Source organism: Eurosta solidaginis, chromosome 1 (assembly GCF_040869045.1).
Source record: "Eurosta solidaginis isolate ZX-2024a chromosome 1, ASM4086904v1, whole genome shotgun sequence".
Classification (NCBI taxonomy): domain Eukaryota; kingdom Metazoa; phylum Arthropoda; class Insecta; order Diptera; family Tephritidae; genus Eurosta; species Eurosta solidaginis.
The window spans coordinates 139,574,080-139,592,241 of record NC_090319.1 but is presented as its reverse complement, the minus strand read 5'-3'; the positions used below and the strand labels follow the sequence as shown (position 1 = coordinate 139,592,241).

General features: G+C 40.2%; 1 protein-coding gene across 7 annotated transcripts in view; it reads left to right on the top strand.

Moving 5' to 3' along the window:
- Window positions 1-18,162, top strand: part of mtd (mustard) — a 2,476,738-nt gene that overhangs the window by 2,073,237 nt on the left and 385,339 nt on the right. The window lies entirely within an intron of this gene.

Below are 18,162 nucleotides of genomic sequence, written 5' to 3'. Positions count from 1 at the left end.
TATACTATATATACCACCATATATATACTATATATACCACCGATCTTTATGATTTTTTCAGACAACAATATATGCTATATACGTAAGCATTCGTTAAAATTTGAAGCCTCTAGCTCTTAAAATAGGGCAGTAATTACGAAAAGTTCCTTATCTGAACAATCGGTTGTGGGGGATATATACTATATATACGACCGATCTCATGAATTTTTTCAGGCAACAATATGTGCAATATACGAAAGTGTATGGTGAAGTTTGAAGCTTCAATTTGTTAAATTGGGTAAGATATTACAAAAATCCTCTTTTTCTGAAAAATCGGTTGTATGGAGGATATATGCTATAGTGGTCCGATCCGGTCGGTTCCGACAAATGTCTAATCGGACACCCAAATACACCCGCTCACCAAATTTTATCAAGATATCTCAAAAATTGAGGGACTAGTTTGCATACAAACAGACAGACGGACAGACGGACATGGCTAAATCAACTCAGCTCTTCAACCTGATTATTTCGGTATACTTAATGGTGGGTCTATCTATTTTCCTTTAAGGACTTACAATTTTCGGTTTCGTGACGAAATTAATATACCATTTCATTTTCATGAAAGGTATAAAAAGGGGAGGCCTTAGTTCTATAGGTGGATGCCTTTTCGAGATATCGCCATAAAGGTGGACCAGGGGTGACTCTAGAATTCGTTTGTACAATATGGGTATCAATCGAAAGGTGTTAATGAGTATTTTAGAAGGGAGTGGGCCTTAGTTCTATAGGTGGACGCCTTTTCGAGATATCGTCATAAAGGTGGACCAGTGAAATATTTACTTTGAATAAATAGGAGTGAAGACTTCTATGGTCTGAAAATCATTGCCTTTATTAAACAATTCTTTCTCTTTATATAGTTATTTTCTTAACCTACACATTCGTAGTTATCTTAATACTAATAAACTAAACATATGTACATTGGTAATGGGGTATGCCTACATGTAAGTTTGTATATAGGGTTTGCATACATGTAGATTTGTATGCATGACTCCATACATGTAGATTTGTATACGATATTAGCAGCGTCAGCAGATCAATGCAAGTAATTTGGTTAATATTATGCATACATGTATGTTTGTATGCTTACTCGCAACGTTGGCAGATCAACGCGAGTGATTTTGTTAATGCTATGCATACATGTAAGTTTGTGTGCCTGTTCGCAACGTCAGCAGATCGATGCGAGTATTTTGGTTAGTTCCCATAATTGGTTGTATGTAAATAATAAGCAAAATTGATTAGCTGTGAACGGACAAGGGTTTCATATTCGGCATTCCATTGATGTTAGCTATCGCTGGGTTAGCTCAATAATTTATGTTGGATAATATTGTAATATGATTATTACTAAATGTATTTGGCATAGAAGTTCATGATGTGTAATGCCGCAAGCGTATTACATAGATGGGTATGACGCATAATGCTACACCATCCGCCTTAGAAAAAGATTGTTATATAATTGTTTTGTGAACAATTGTATAAGACTCTTTGTCGTATTTTTAATGATTTTGATATTTTACTGTTACTTTGTTTCTGATTTGCTGACCTTGATATATTTATTGTTTACATTTTATGCATATCCCTCTTTGAAAATTTTAAATTTAATGATTATTTTTCTTATATTTCTTATTGTATTTACTGTGTATATTTTATAGCCGGATTTTAAATGTGTGCACTCACTTAAAATCCGCTTTTTGAGTATATTCCTTAATATTTATGTATTTATAATAATTTGTTTAAATATGGGATTGAGAGAAAAAAGAAGGAAAAAGAAAAGAAATTGTTTCTCGATTTCTTAGATATTTAGTGTGCAATAAGCAAAGTGGAATGATTATTTTAAAGGTGTTTCATATGTGTTTAAGCCTATTCTTATGGATTATTAATTCCTTATCTTTATTGTTCCTATTACTAGTGTCCTCTCTATGTGGTATTAAAGTAAAATTGTTATTTTTGTCAATTTTCTCTACTTCATATCGTCCTTTATATCTATGGTCTAGCTTATGGCTATCTTCTTCTCTTATTAATACTAAATCTCCTAATTTTATTTCCTTACTGGTGCTACTTTTATCATAATTAACTTTTTGTTTTTCCTTAGCTTCTTTCACTAATTTTCTAGCTCTTTGTTGTGCTATTTGAAGTCTATATTTAATTTCCTTATCATATGCTTCGTGGTTATATACTGGGCTTATTTTATTCTCGTTTAAGAATTCATACATCGGGGGATTTTTCGCAAATATAAGCTCATAGGGGCAATACCCGTGTACCGTCGATGGAGTCGTGTTGTAGCAGTACGCGAAATACCAGATATTCGTCCCAATCATCTTTATCACTGGATATGTATGAACGTACATATTCGTTAAACGTCCTATGACTACGTTCTACGGTGCCCAGAGTTTGATGATGGTATGGTGTTGAGGTTTTATGCTCAATTTTTAACAGTTTGCATAGTTCTTCGAATAAGCAATTTTTGTATTCGGTTCCCATGTCTGTTAGGATGGTTTTCATGCAACCATAAATCAGAATGAAGTGCTCAAATATAACTTTAGCAACTGTTATCGCAATGTTGCTCGGAACTGGAATTGCTACCAAATATTTGGTGAGGTCGCATATGATGGTAACTGCGTATTCGTTTCCGTTTATTGATCTCGGCAACGGTCCGTCCATATCGATCTGTACTATGTCAAAAGCCTTCGGAGGTGTCTCCGTTATTGTCATTGGTTCTTTTATATGTTTATTTATTTTGTTTTTCTGACAGTGGGTGCAGCTTTTTACGTATTTTCTTACGTCATTTTTCCTGTTTTGCCAGCTATATTTCTGCTTGCTTTTATTTGTCATGCGATTTATTCCTGGGTGGCCACCACTAATAGGATCGTCATGATATTTTTGCAGAATTTCCTTAATTTTCCCGGGATTAGTCACATGTATATCCTCTGGGGTTATTGCAATTGTTAGTTTTTTGCGAACCTTGTTTCCTTTTTCAATAAATTTTTCTACTGCAGTATAATTTCTTTTAAACAATTTGTCTCCTAAGGACAACTGTATTCGTACAAGGCCTAAATTGCCGGCTTCTCTTTCGAGCCTGGTAAAGAATTGTCCTAAGTCAATCTTATCCTCAACAATTAGGTTGCTTGTATCAAAATCGCTACAAATTTTCTTTCCTTTTTTGAAATAGAATTTCGAAGGGTTGAAAACGAGCTCGACTAGTCTTTTTACTTCAAATTTATTTAGCACTTTATATATTTTGGGGTTCTCAGTGTGACTTTCTTGAATTTTAGCATTATTTTTTATATTTTTAGCTGTTGATCTAGTTGTGACTTTCATTATTTTGCATGCTTCCACTGACATTTCTTTTAAATTTGTTATGTTAATGCGAGACAATGCGTCCGCGATGTGATTTTCTTTTCCAGCAATGTACTCCACTTCGAAATCATACTCCTCTAAATCAAGTCTTATTCATCGAGCAAAGGCATGTTAAAGGGCGATGGTCGGTTTTAATTTTGAATTTTCTACCATAAACGTATGGTCTGAAGAATGTTATGGCCCAATGGATTGCTGCTAGTTCTTTTTCTATTGTAGCTTTGTTTGTTTCACCTTTTGTAAAGGATCTAGAGGCGTAAGCAATTGGTAACTGTTTGCCATCATGTTCCTGGCTAAGGACTGCTCCGCAAGCATACCCACTAGCGTCTGTTGTTATGCAGAATTCTTTATTGAAGTCGGGGTATTGCAAAAGTTTTGGGCTGATTAATGCTTCCTTTAAATAGACAAAAGCTTTTTGACATTCTTCTGTCCAGTCGAAGGAAACATTCTTTTTGCAAAGCCTAGTTAATTTTCTTGAGTATTCTGCGAAATTCGGTAAAAATCTTCTGTAATAATTGCAGAACGCTACGAATCTTTTAACTTCATCTGCTGTTTTTGGTGTTGGGTAATTTTGAACTGTCTGAAATTTGCTTGGGTCGGGTAGTCTTCCCTCGCTTGTGCATTTATGTCCTAAATAAGTTACTTCTTCGCTGAAGAATAGGCATTTGTCTGGATGTAATTTTAAGTTGTATTTCCTACAAGTAGTAAAAACATCTCTTAAGTTTTTCAGCATGTGTTTTTCTGAACACCCTAGTACAACTAAATCATCCATATATAGAAAGGCTTGGGATGGTTTGAGGCCTGCAAATGCCAGTGTCATCATTCTTTGGAATGAGTTTGGTGCTACTTTTAATCCATAAGGTAGTCTTTTAAATCTATATGTACCATTTTCTGCTGTGAACGAGGTTATATCTCTAGAATCTTGGTGTAATTCTATTTGGTGAAAACCTGACATAAGGTCAAGGCATGAAAAGTATTTTGCTCTTCCAAGTTGGTCTAAAATATCATCAATTCTTGGAAGTGGGAATTTATCCGCTGCTAGTTTTTTGTTTACTTGTCTGTAGTCAACTACCAGTCTCCATCTTTTTTCAGTATTACCTGGTAGAGATTTTTTAGGTACCAGTAAAATTGGGCTGTTGTACTCTGATATTGAGGGTTCTATAATGTCATCTTCGATCAATTTATTAACCTGTTTGCTTATTTCCCCTTTTTGTGTTTCAGGCAATCTATAATTTTTTATGTATACTGGAGTATCATCTTTCATGTGTAATTTTGCTTGTAAAAATTATTAGAGGAAATTGGTTCTGTTTCTAGTGCAAATATGTCTATGAATTCTGTGCATAATGAGGTTCATTCTGAATTCACAAATTTTGGGAAGTTTTTAGTTAATCTTTTTAACTTTTCTGTGTCATTACTTTGTTTATTGTGTGTGTTTGTTTTAATTAAATTGTAGTCGTCTAAATTTTCAGTATGTATTTTGTAATTTTGAATAGTTGTGTTTTTATGTGTGGTGTTTATAATTCTGACGAAAGTTTGTTCTTTATTTGTAATTGTGTTTGCTATGAAAATTCCTTCAGATAATTGTTGATGGGGTATGAAGATGGTTTTATTATCAGTGTTTACTGTTACTTGTCTAATGACTTCAGATCTAGCAGGGATCGTAATTGTGTTGGCAGACAGATAATTTGTTAGGTACATTGTGATTGTTTGGGGAAAATCATATGGTCTTAGTATTAGTTTATCTTCTTTTTTGCCATAATCTAGAATACAATTATATTTCTTTATAAAGTCCAAACCTATTATACCATCACACAGTATTGGAAAGTCGTCTTCTACGACCTGAAATTTATGATAAATTAAATCCGCTTTAATTGTGCCTAATGTACTGGTTACACCCTAACCAATGCCCGTTAGGTCTGTTATTTGTTCTGTATTTATCTTTGTATGATTAAGTACTTGATTTTTTTTTATTATGGAGATATCTGTTCCTGTATCTACTAAAAAATTTGAAATTGAGTTATTTAATGATGTTTTTGTAGATATGTAACTATTTAAGTGTAGATTTAGTACACATATTTTTCTATCTACTGATTTTGAAGTGCAGTTTCTTGGTTTTCCTGCTGGGTACAATTTCGAACGTTACGGGTCTGGTTGTACTGTCTGTTGTCATTTTGGGTTTGTGCTCTTCTTTGGGCATTATTATTTGTTCTTGAATTATTATTGTATCTCGGTTGTGGTCTAAATCTTCTGCCTCGGTAATTCCCATAGTTGTTACTTCGGTAACCTCCACGGAAATTACTTCGATATTGATTTTGTTGCCGTACATTTAGAATTGTGTTCGAGATGCCTGTGACTTCCGTGCAGCTGTTTGTGAGTTTTGAAATTGCGTCGTTCATTGTTGTGAACGTTCCCGCTTGCATAATCATTATCACTTTATCTTGCACATAGCTTTGACTGCTGCTTTGGTAGCATATCTCGTTGCCAGCTCTGGGTTTAATCCGTCCGAGATATAGGCTCCCTCCAATGACCTAGTTATCTTTTCTATCTCTTCAGTGTATTGATTTGCAGTTTTGCTAAGCTGTTGGATATTCAGGAGTTTTGCTGTCAAAACTTCTACTGATTCGCCTTTGATTGCAGTTTTTAATCTTAGTTTTATTTGTGCGATTGTATTCTCGTTACTTATGAAATTTCTTTCCGTGCCTTTTAGCTTAGTCTTTATCATTGTTATAGCTATGGCTTCATGATTATCCTTGATTTGGTCGAGGATATCGAGGGCATCTAAAAAACTATGCAAATTTTCAGGTTTGCCTTCAAACTCTGGCAGTACTGATGAGGCGGTTTTGATGAATTCTACTACGGTTTGTGGCATTGTGATATTTATGTGTGGGAATTCTAGTGGTTTATTTTCTTCTACTGACGAAGTGTGCCTCAATGGTGGTGATGGGGTGCGAATTTGGGACAATTCAGCTAGAGCTGAGTTAAAGTCAATTTGGGATTTTTCTTCTACTGTAGTTGGTATAGTTTTATCAATGTTGTGTCTAGCTAAAGAGGACACCAATTTGTCTCGTACGTGGGAAAAGAATTGGTATGCTTCTGCTTGGTGTTCTTTGGTGTGTATATATTATTTACCCTATTTATTACCTGTCCTATATTATTTAGTGCTTCGACGATCGTATTTAAATATTTCACTATAGTTTCTGGCTTTATCGTGATGTTTTTATTTATGCATTTGTATGTTTTTTCTGCCTTAAGTTTTTCTTCTGATAGCGCTTCAAAGATTTGTTCCCATTTGTTCATTTCTCTCTTGGCGGAGCATGAGTGAGAAAAAAAATTCTAATTTTGAAGGGTTTTTATAAGGGTGACCTAATCATTCCAATTTACTAAGAAAATGTTTACGTTCATTTGTATTATTTATTTTTTATTTCTTAATTCTCTAATTTTTTCTTTCAATTTTATTCTATCTTCCGTATTGGTTGTAATATTTAATAGTTTAAAAGTTTCAGCTATGTCCTTCTTTTTTTTAAATTGTTTACCTCCCCGTTTTCTTTTTATACTCAGTTGAGCAGAGCTCACAGAGTATATTAACTTTGATTGGATAACGCTTGGTTGTACAGGTATAAAGGAATCGAGATAGATATAGACTTCTATATATCAAAATCATCAGTATCGAAAAAAAATTCGATTGAGCCATGTCCGTTCGTCCGTCCGTCCGTCTGTCCGTTAACACGATAACGAGTAAATTTCGAGGTATCTTGATGAAATTTGGTATGTAGGTTCCTGGGCACTCATCTCAGATCGCTATTTAAAATGAACGATATCGGACAATAACCACACCCACTTTTTCGATATCGAAAATTTCGAAAAATCGAAAAAGTGCGATAATTCATTACCAAATACGGATTAAGCAATGAAACTGGGTAGGTGAGTTGAACTTATGACGCAGAATAGAAAACTAGCAAAATTTTGGACAATGGGCGTGGCACCGCCCACTTTTAAAAGAAGGTAATTTAGAAGTTTTGCAAGCTGTAATTTGGCAGTCGTTGAAGATATCATGATGAAATTTGGCAGGAACGTTACTCTTATTACTATATGTCTGCTTAATAGAAATTAGCAAAATCGGAGAACGACCACGCCTAATTTTTAAAAAATTTTTTTGAAAGTTAATATCTTTACAGTATATAAGTAAATTTTGTCAACATTCAACTCCAGTAACGATATGTTGCAACAAAATACAAAAATAAAAGAAAATTTCAAAATGGGCGTGGCTCCGCCCTTTTTCATTTAATTTGTCTAGGATAATCTTAATGCCATAAGTCGAACAAAAATTTACCAATCCTTGTGAAATTTGGTAGAGGCTTAGATTCTAGGACGATAACTGTTTTCTGTGAAAAAGGGCGAAATCGGTTGAAGCCACGCCCAGTTTGTCCTAAGGGCCACTCCCTTTTAAAACCCTCATTAATACCTTTAATTTGATACCCATATTGTACAAACACATTCTAGAGTCACCCCTGGTCCACATATATGGCGATATCTCGAAAATGCGTCCACATATAGAACTAAGGCCCACTCCTTTTTAAAATACTCATTAACACCTTTCATTTGATACCCATATCGTACAAAAAAATTCTAGAGTCACCCCTGGCCCACCTTTATGGCGATATCTCGAAAAGGCATCCAACTATAGAACTAAGGCCCACTCCCATTTAAAATACTCATTAAAACCTTTCATTTGATACCCATATCGCACAAACAAATTCTAGAGTCACGCCTGGTCCACCTTTATGGCGATATCTCGAAAAGGCGTCTACCTATAGAACTAAGGCCCATGCCCTTTTAAAATACTCATTAACACCTTTCATTTGATACCCATATTGTACAAACGCATTCTAGAGTCACCCCTCTTCCACGTTTTTATGGCGATATCCCGAAAAGGCGTCCACCCATACAACTAAGGCCCGCTCCCTTTTAAAACACTTATTAACACCTTTCGTTTGATACCCATATTGTACAAAAAAATTCTAGAGTTAACCCTGGTCCACTTTTATAACGATATTCCGAAAAGGCGTCCACCTATAGAACTAAAGCCCACTCCCTTTAAAAATACTCATTAGCACCTTTCATTTGATACCCATATAGTACAAACAAATTCTATAGTCACCCCTGGTCCACGTTTATGGCGATATCCCGAAAAGGCGTCCACCCATATAACTAAGGCCCACTCCCTTTTAAAACACTTATTAACGCCTTTCGTTTGATACCCATATTGTACAAACGCATTCTAGAGTCAACCCTGGTCCACTTTTATAACGATATTCCGAAAAGGCGTCCACCTATAGAACTTAGGCACACTCCCTTTTAAAATTATCATTAACACATTTCATTTGATACCCATATTGTACAAACACATTCTAGAGTCACCCCTGGTTCACATTTATGGCGATATCTCGAAAATGCGTCCACATATAGAACTAAGGCCCACTCCTTTTTAAAATACTCATTAACACCTTTCATTTGATACCCATATCGTACAAAAAAATTCTAGAGTCATCCCTGGCCCACCTTTATGGCGATATCTCGAAAAGGCATCCACCCATATAACTAAGGCCCACTCCTTTTTAAAACACTTATTAACACCTTTCGTTTGATACACATATTGTACAAACGCATTCTAGAGTCAACCCTGGTCCACTTTTATAACGATATTCCGAAAAGGCGTCCACCTATAGAACTTACGCCCACTCCCTTTTAAAATTATCATTAACACATTTCATTTGATACCCATATTGTACAAACACATTCTAGAGTCACCCCTAGTTCACGTTTATGGCGATATCTCGAAAATGCGTCCACATATAGAACTAAGGCCCACTCCTTTTTAAAATACTCATTAACACCTTTCATTTGATACCCATATCGTACAAACAAATTCTAGAGTCACCCCTGGCCCACCTTTATGGCGATATCTCGAAAAGGCATCCACCTATAGAACTAAGGCCCACTCCCATTTAAAATATTCATTAAAACCTTTCATTTGATACCCATATTGTACAAACGCATTCTAGAGTCACGCCTCTTCCACGTTTTTATGGCGATATCCCGAAAAGGCGTCCACCCATACAACTAAGGCCCACTCCCTTTTAAAACACTTATTAACACCTTTCGTTTGATACCCATATTGTACAAACGCATTCTAGAGTCAACCCTGGTCCACTTTTATAACGATATTCCGAAAAGGCGTCCACTTATAGAACTAAGGCCCACTCCCTTTTAAAATACTCATTAGCACCTTTCATTTGATACCCATATAGTACAAACAAATTCTATAGTCACCCCTGGTCCACGTTTATGGCGATATCCCGAAATGGCGTCCAACCATATAACTAAGGCCCACTCCTTTTTAAAACACTTATTAACACCTTTCGTTTGATACACATATTGTACAAACGCATTCTAGAGTCAACCCTGGTCCACTTTTATAACGATATTCCGAAAAGGCGTCCACCTATAGAACTTACGCCCACTCCCTTTTAAAATTATCATTAACACATTTCATTTGATACCCATATTGTACAAACAAATTCTAGAGTCAGGCCTGGTCCACCTTTATGGCGATATCCCTAAATGGCGTCCATCTATAGAACTATGGCCCACTTCCTTTAAAATACTCTTTAATACCTTCCATTTGATACACATGTCATACAAACACATGCCAGGGTTACCCTAGGTTCTTTTTACAACATGGTGATTTTTCCTTACTTTGTCTCCACAGCTCTCAACTGAGTATGTAATGTTCGGTTACACCCGAACTTAGCCTTCCTTACTTGTTTTTATTATTGTCGGGGAAGGTATTATAGGAATTTCTTCCTTCTTGTAAAGTTTGTTCAGTCGCCGATATTCCTCAATTGTAATCGGTGTTGGACCTGGCTAAGTTGTTTTATTTATTTTAACTTCTGCGATTTTTATAAATTCCTTAATAGTGTCTTCGCACTTTTTAAAGATTTTATGAAAATCTTCTTCAGTTTTTATTTCTTGCATATTAAAGGAGATAGCTGAGTTTTTCTTTTTTTTTTCTATAAGAAATTTTAATTTTCCTGATACTTCTTTTTTTCTATAAAAACTTTTTCTTTAAATTTTAACAAAGTAAATTTTATGTTATATATTTTTTTTTTTTTAAAGTTAAAAAGAAATTGTTTGTACATACTTTTGTTTAAATTTTACATTATGTGTTTTTTTTTATTCAAAAAAAAAAATTCCTAAGCAAAAACGAGAGTAATGGTTTAGCGTCCGTAAAGGCCGCCCAATTTTTTTCTAATTTTTATACTTATTCTCTATTGCTGCCAGTCTTGTTTTCAGAGGGTTCTATTTCGGTGCCTGTCAAAATTACCATGAAATATTTACTACTTATTATATTCCACCTCTATATACATATGCTCGCATGCTGCCAGTTAAAATTTTTAATTTCCTTGTAGTATTTATTCCTTATGATATTCCACCTCTATATATGCTCGCATGCTGCCAGTTAAAATTTTTAATTTCCTTGTAGTATTTATTCCTTATGATATTCCACCTCTATATATGCTCGCCTGCTGCCAGTTAAAATTTTTACCAATGTCCGTATTTTATGCCATCTAAACGCTGCTTATCTTGATTGTACTGCTGCTGCCAAAATAGCTTCCTTTTTGTTTTTTAACAAAACTTTTTTTTTTTTAACTTTAAAAAAAAACTGGGCAGGATCTCTGGGCAACAAGATCTAGCGAATTTTGCTTAATGAGCAAATTTTCAGCTACATTAAGATCAAGCTGGCAGGATCGCCATGAAATATTTAAAATAAAAAAAATAAAAATAAATGTAAGGCGCGATAACCTCCGAAGAGATCTAAGGCCGAGCTTCTCTTCCAATTTGCGTCGTGCTCCTCTTGATTTTCCTTACAAATTGGCCGGACGGGACCTACATGCTTTATGCCGACTCCGAACGGCATCTGCAAGGCAGATGAGTTTTCACTGAAAGCTTTTCATGGCAGAAATACACCCGGAGCGCTTGCCAAACACTGCCGAGGGGCGACCCCGCTTAGAAAAATTGTCTTCTAATTGAAAAACCTTATTTCTAAAATTTTGATGTTGCTTTGCCCGGGAGTTGAACCCAGGGCATACGGTGTGATAGGCGGAGCACGCTACCATCACACCACGGTGGCCATGAAATATTTACTTTGAATAAATAGGAGTGAAGAATTCTATGGTCTGAAAATCATTGCCTTTATTAAATAAATTCTTTCTCTTTATATAGTTATTTTCTTAACCTATACATTCGTAATTATCTTAATACTAATAAACTAAACATATGTACATTGGTAATGGGGTATGCCTATATGTAAGTTTGTATACAGGGTTTGCATACATGTAGGTTTGTATGCATGACTCCATACATGTAGATTTGTATACCCCAGTTGGAAATGGTAATGTTTGGTAATGCATAAAGTAATCTATCACGTGCACTATGTACACATTACAGCATTCATGACTCCTAACACAGCACGTGCCCTACGAAAGTAATGTGTCGCTTAAAAGGCAAAGCGACACATTACCGTTTCGTATAGGAATTCATGTATGAATTGGTGTTCATTGCAAGAAGCATTCCAAATTAATGCGTATTTTTCACTTCTTTACATGCCAAATAAAAATAGGGGTATTCAGTTCAAGTGCGGCACTTACAAATTCGATATTAACTAAAATTTCATTTTTGCGGGAGTTAAACGATGTATCCAGTTAACAAATACCGAATTACCAAGTCACCGAAGTTGAGCTGAATATACCAAATAGGTTAGGTTAGGTTAGGTTGGGTGGTAGCTTCCCTGATAGAGGAAGCTCACTTGGACAACATGACGGTCCGTTGTGATACCACATATAATAAACTAAACTAACGGTGACGTAGATATAGCTACTTAGAGAATCGTTGGGTAGCAACGATAAAGTTCCGAATGATCCCGATCTCAACCTTGGATAGCTCCTCGGGAGATCCAAGTGAGTCACGACCGAAATCGAGGCCCAGCTATGGAAGAGCAATCCACAGGTGGCTAGCGGAATCCCGAAATCCCTACAGCCATCTTCATCCGGTTCAGTTGTACCGATTCGGGCTAAGAGATCCGCTTGACAGTTACCCGGAATATCACTATGGCCCGGGACCCAGATAATCTTAATTGTAAAATAATTCGATGCAATCGCAAGTGTGGTCAGGCACTCCCAGACCACCCTCGATCGCACTGTAGTTGAGCTCAAGGCCTTTATAGCCGCTTGGCTATCAGAGTAGATGTTAAATTCCCTAACCGTAGTAGCGCTGGATAGCATTTCATCCACCGCATCCTTAATCGCAGCAACTTCCGCTTGGAATACACTGCAGTGATCAGCCAACTTAAACTTGCGGCTTACATTTAGCTCTTGACAAAAGACCCCCCCGCCAACCTTTCCGTCCAACTTCGACCCGTCCGTGAACAAGTTAACCGGTCCCATGCCCCAGATAATTCCTCTTCTCCACTCCTCCCTCGGGGGAATGACTGGGGTGAAGGTTGTATAGGGAGCGGCCACCGGCATGCAATAGTCCGTCCTGTCCGGGATAAAGTCGAAACTAGTAAGAAGGCTAGAGTGTCCGAAATCAGAAAGCATATAACCCATATCACGAAGCCTGACCAACGACCGGGCCGCGGCTGCCTTTCCCGCAATATCTACTGGATGTATATTCAGCATGACATTCAGTGCCAAGGTAGGTGTTGTTCTCATAGCGCCACTGATACCGATAAGCGCCGTCCGTTGCACTGACACTAGCATTTTGGAGGTGCTAGCCGTGTCCAGTGCTTTCCACCAGACCAGCACCCCATATAGCAGAATCGGTTTGACCACCATCTCATAAAGCCAGTGTACTACTCCTGGCGAGAGCCGCCATCTCTTTCCGATAGCCCCCCTGCAGCAGTACAAGGCAACCGCGGCCTTCCTGGCCCTATCTTCCACATTGGGCCTCCAGGACAGCTTCTTGTCCAGACCAATTCCCAAATATTTAACCCTGTCAGTAAGTACCAACGGTACCCCTCCAATCGAAGGAGTTCTGAAGTCGGGTATCTTATATCTCCTTGTAAAAAGAACCAATTCTGTTTTTCCCGGGTTGACCGCCACTCCACATGATTCAGCCCACCTAGCGACAGTATCCAGGTATCCCTGCAGAACATCGCGCAGGGTGCCCAGAAATTTGCCCCTGACTAGGATAGCGAGGTCATCTGCATAGGCAACCACCCGACAGCCATTGGCTTCCAGCTCCACAAGAAGCTCGTTGACTACCACAACCCAGAGCAGAGGAGATAGGACACCTCCCTGTGGCGTGCCCCTGCACACCTTCCTCCTTATTATGGCTCCTCCCCACTCCGCTGCGACAATTCTGCCGCATAGAAGTTTGCTAATAAATTCAACCAGAGCCGCTTCGACTCCTAAACCCACCAGAGCTCTTTCGATTGCCCCCGGTAGAACATTGTTAAAAGCCCCCTCGATGTCTAGAAAGGCACCCAGAGCATACTCTTTATGTTCTAGAGACCCCTCTATTTGCTTTACAATCGAATGGAGAGCCGTTTCCGTCGATCTGCCTTTGTGAAGCCGACAGTAACCCCCCAGGTATCCTTTCTCGTAGGTACAGGTCAATCAGCCGCTCAAACGTCTTAAGAAGAAACGACGAGAGACTGATTGGCCTGAAATCCTTAGGTGACACATGAGAGCCCCTGCCGGCCTTCGGAATGAAGATGACCCTAACCGTGTGCCACGACTTAGGGATATAGTTAAGTCTGAGGCAGTTAGTGTAGATGATGGCCAACCAGCGGCAGGAAATCCCTAAAGACCTTTGAAGTTGCGCAGGAATGATGCCATCCGGACCGGGTGACTTATAGGGCTTGAACGAGTTTATAGCCCAGGATATTTGACTTTCCCGTAGTGGGATGGCAGGCATTTCTGCATGGCCAGCAACCGCCGACCACGCAAGCGAAGATCCCTGCGCAACTGGGACATCGGGAAAATGATTGTCCAGTAAAAATCTCAGGGACTCCTCGCTACTCATCGACCAGTCCCCACCATCATCTCTCAGATACTCCCGAGGGGCGGGATTCCTAGAGAGTATTTTTCTAAGCCTCGCGGATTCATTGCAGCCCTCTACGTTTTCGCAGAAGCTTCGCCATGAATCTCGCTTGGCTAACCTTATTTCATATTTATAAATCCCCAGACTCACCTTATAGAGCTCCCAGTCCGAGGGTAGTTTACTCCTCCTGGCTCTATTAAAGAGCCGCCTACTGGACGCTCTTAGGTCGTCAAGGGAATCAGACCACCAGGGCGGCTTGCTCTTCCCCCTGTAAGTTTTCAGTGGGCAGGACTGTTGAAAGGCGCTATTGCTTGCCAAGGTGAAGTTTTCCACCAGACCGTCTATTTCAGATTCGGACAGGTCCGAACCAACGATAGGCGCCTCAGGCAATAGCTCTCCCAACTTCCTACAATACAAGTCCCAGTTGGTACTTTTAGGGTTCCTAAAATATATTTTACCGGGACGTTCTTCATTCACCGAGAACTGAATATATCGGTGATCAGAGAAAGAGTGCTCGTTGAGAACCCTCCATCCAGATATCCGATCTTCCAGTTCTCTGCTAACCAGGGTGAGGTCCAGGACCTCCTCCCTTACCGCAGTAATAAAAGTCGGGTCATTCCCCCTATTACATATAGAAAGTCCCTCATCTACAATAAAAGTAAATAATTGGTCCCGTTACGTCCCCATGGGGCATATACGCTGAGACCACCCACAATTCGTTACTGCCTCGCTCGAGGCAGACCGTGGTTACGTCAGCATTGCTGAAATTAGAGAGAATAAAAGCTTTAAATTCCTTTTTGATAAGCACACAGGATCTAGGCCTACCTGCCTCCCCATGCACCAAGGTGTTGAATTTTCCCGTCCTTAATCCAGAAATTTTTCCGCCGTTACTACTCAGCCACGGCTCCTGGACAAGGACAATATCCACTCCGCCTTTCTCAAGACAGAGCAACAAGTTTGCGGAAGCCGCCTTAGAATGCTGAAGATTGATTTGACGGATTTCCATCAACACCACTCTTCTTCTTCTGCACCCCATTCTTGGCGGCTTCGCCCTCGGAGACTGGGAGATCCTCCTCCTCCCTAAACAGACGACTTACACTGATGACGGATCCCGCCATCGATGATTCGCCCTCGGAGGCCAGGAGCTCCTCCTCGGCCCTATCAGCCAGACGACTAGCACTGATGAAAGATCCCGCTATTGACGGGACGTCAACAGTGCTTTCGCTGTCCAAATTAGCGGAGTCAGCATCCACAACCATGGGTACTGGCTCCCCTGCGGACGCCTCCACCTCCCGAACAGTCTCTGTGGGAGAGGAACCATCTCCCCTGGAATCGGCGTGGTAGATTTTGAGAACCACACGCCCGAGGCCATAGGAGATAACCCCCCTCGTGTCAGAGAGAGGACCGGTGGACTCTGCGTTTAGCAGAATCAGCACTTGCCGACGTGGCCCAACAGCCTCCTCTACTCTGAGAACCCTCCAGTTATGCGTCGGAAGGTTCGGGTTGCAGTAACGCATTAATTCGAGTATTTTCTCCGGCTGAGATGGCCCGGCAGGCAACCACACCCGAGCCCTCGGTCGAAGGGGGAGATCCCTCCGTTCCACGGCCTCGAGTCTGGCCCCCCTCCAGACCTCCCCTACCAAAGAAATTATTTTCTTAAAGATACAGGCCGACCGCTCGTCAGCACAAGTAATCAGTCTAAAACCATGATACCACCCCGAGTATTCGAAGCATGGCCGCGTACCTGGGCTCTCCATAACAGCGGTCATATAGGCCGCTGACATGGCGCTGGCGACCCACGGCCACTCCTCTCGGGAGATGGCACCATCCTCCCTACTCCTATCCAGGACCCCGAGGGTGATGGAGCCTGCACGTTTAGCGATTTCGCTAAACGAAATTGCGTCCCCACCTCCTCGGGCCCTTTTTGTCGTTGAGGCATTCCGCTCATCCGACCTTTGCCGCTTCATAGCCCCCAAACCCTGCTGCTCACCCGCATCGTTCGACACCGGTGTGTGGTCGTTGCAAGCTACGACGCTCCTGGCCCACTCCAGCGTCCGGGAATGCTTCTCAGACATCTGAGCTGCATCCCTTCCGCCGTAGCGCTCCAAGATCTTCTCAGCTAGGCGCCGATCACCCAGAGCTTTCCTACGCGGCGTCGATCGCCTACCTTTCCCGCCAGGCTTCGACCCCAGGGCTCCCGTTGGGAAAGCTCCTCGCGACAGGGCTTCCTTACTAGTACTGGGCTGGTCCGTCGCATTCGCCGGATCTCTGCCTTTCCCTGTCACAGCCCCATATGGGCCTGCATTGGGTGTCGGTTTCGACACCCCTCCACTACCCGAACAACCCGTACCTACGGGGTTTGAAACCAAACCCCTGCGCTGATCCGTCTGATCAGCCCTTTTTACCCGCCGAGAGCTTTCCCGGCTGGCGGCGACCTGCTTCGGAGCACTCTCCGCACCTGTCGCGTCCCTCGCACCATGACGACTTTCGCCGTCACTCCTACCCTCCTTTTTATTCGTCTTCGTGTCCATTCTAAGAAGTCCCCCCTCAAGGCCGCTATCCGGAGCCGATTGTGTAGTCGCCCTTCAACGGTCCCGTGGTTATCTATGCTGCGCAGGGAGGCCACGCGAGGGTTGACGCATTACCTTATGAGTAATGCGTTCAGAGCCAGACCGGACGCAAAGCGGGAAAATCTTCAACCGCACCTACACCACCAACTTAACGGCGACGGAGCCGGAACGTACCTTGAGGCCCGCCACGGTTTTAACGGGACGTGGGCAGGTGCAGCATTAGCCTACCAGCCATTTCGATAGGGTTTCACCCCGACCTACTAAGGTGGCAGAATACTGCACCTACCAGCCCAAAGTCATCAATTCCTATCCATAGTCAAAATCAAGTCCCTAACAATCCGGTTCGTCACCGTTGAGTACCGATCTTGACCCTTAACAGGGTCCTCCCTCCCCTGAGCTCGGCACAATGACTCAGAGGTGCGGGTTTTATCGAGTTGTCCTCTCTAGATCCGCCATTATCAGTAGAAGCAGGGGCACCTCGTGCAGGACGTGACAACCAATCACGTGTGACAATTCGTCACTATGGCCGGTCTAAGACTGATACCAGTCCCTGATCCAGAGCCTGGAACCACGTATGATATCCAAGCCAAGTATCTTAACCCCCAATATACCAAATAAGTTTTTTAAGAATATTTGAATTTTATTGAATAGAAAAATATACATTTATTCATTCATACGTTTTCTTGTATATTATAATGTATAATACTAAAAAATAGAACTAAGTTTAATTAAAATCGTCAAATAAAATTGTATGACCTAAAAGTAATAAAAATTAATTTAAAAAAACTTACTGAATAATATTTCATTTAAATTCTTTAAATTTTTAAAGGGTATCATATCCTTAACTCCGCCGTAGTTTAGCTTTAAAATTACGTCCTCACTGACAATTGATGTAAGTTTTTTGTTAAGCGAATGCTTGCCCAAAATATTTTTTAAAACTGCAATCTGTTAAAAATGGAAGTACATACATATATATGTAATAATGATAATATTACATAATAATAATGAACGGCGTAATGGATTTTAGTTAAAATTGTATACGTAGTACACACTAAAAGTATTGCTAGGTTTACTAAGAATACTTACATATAGGTCTGGATCC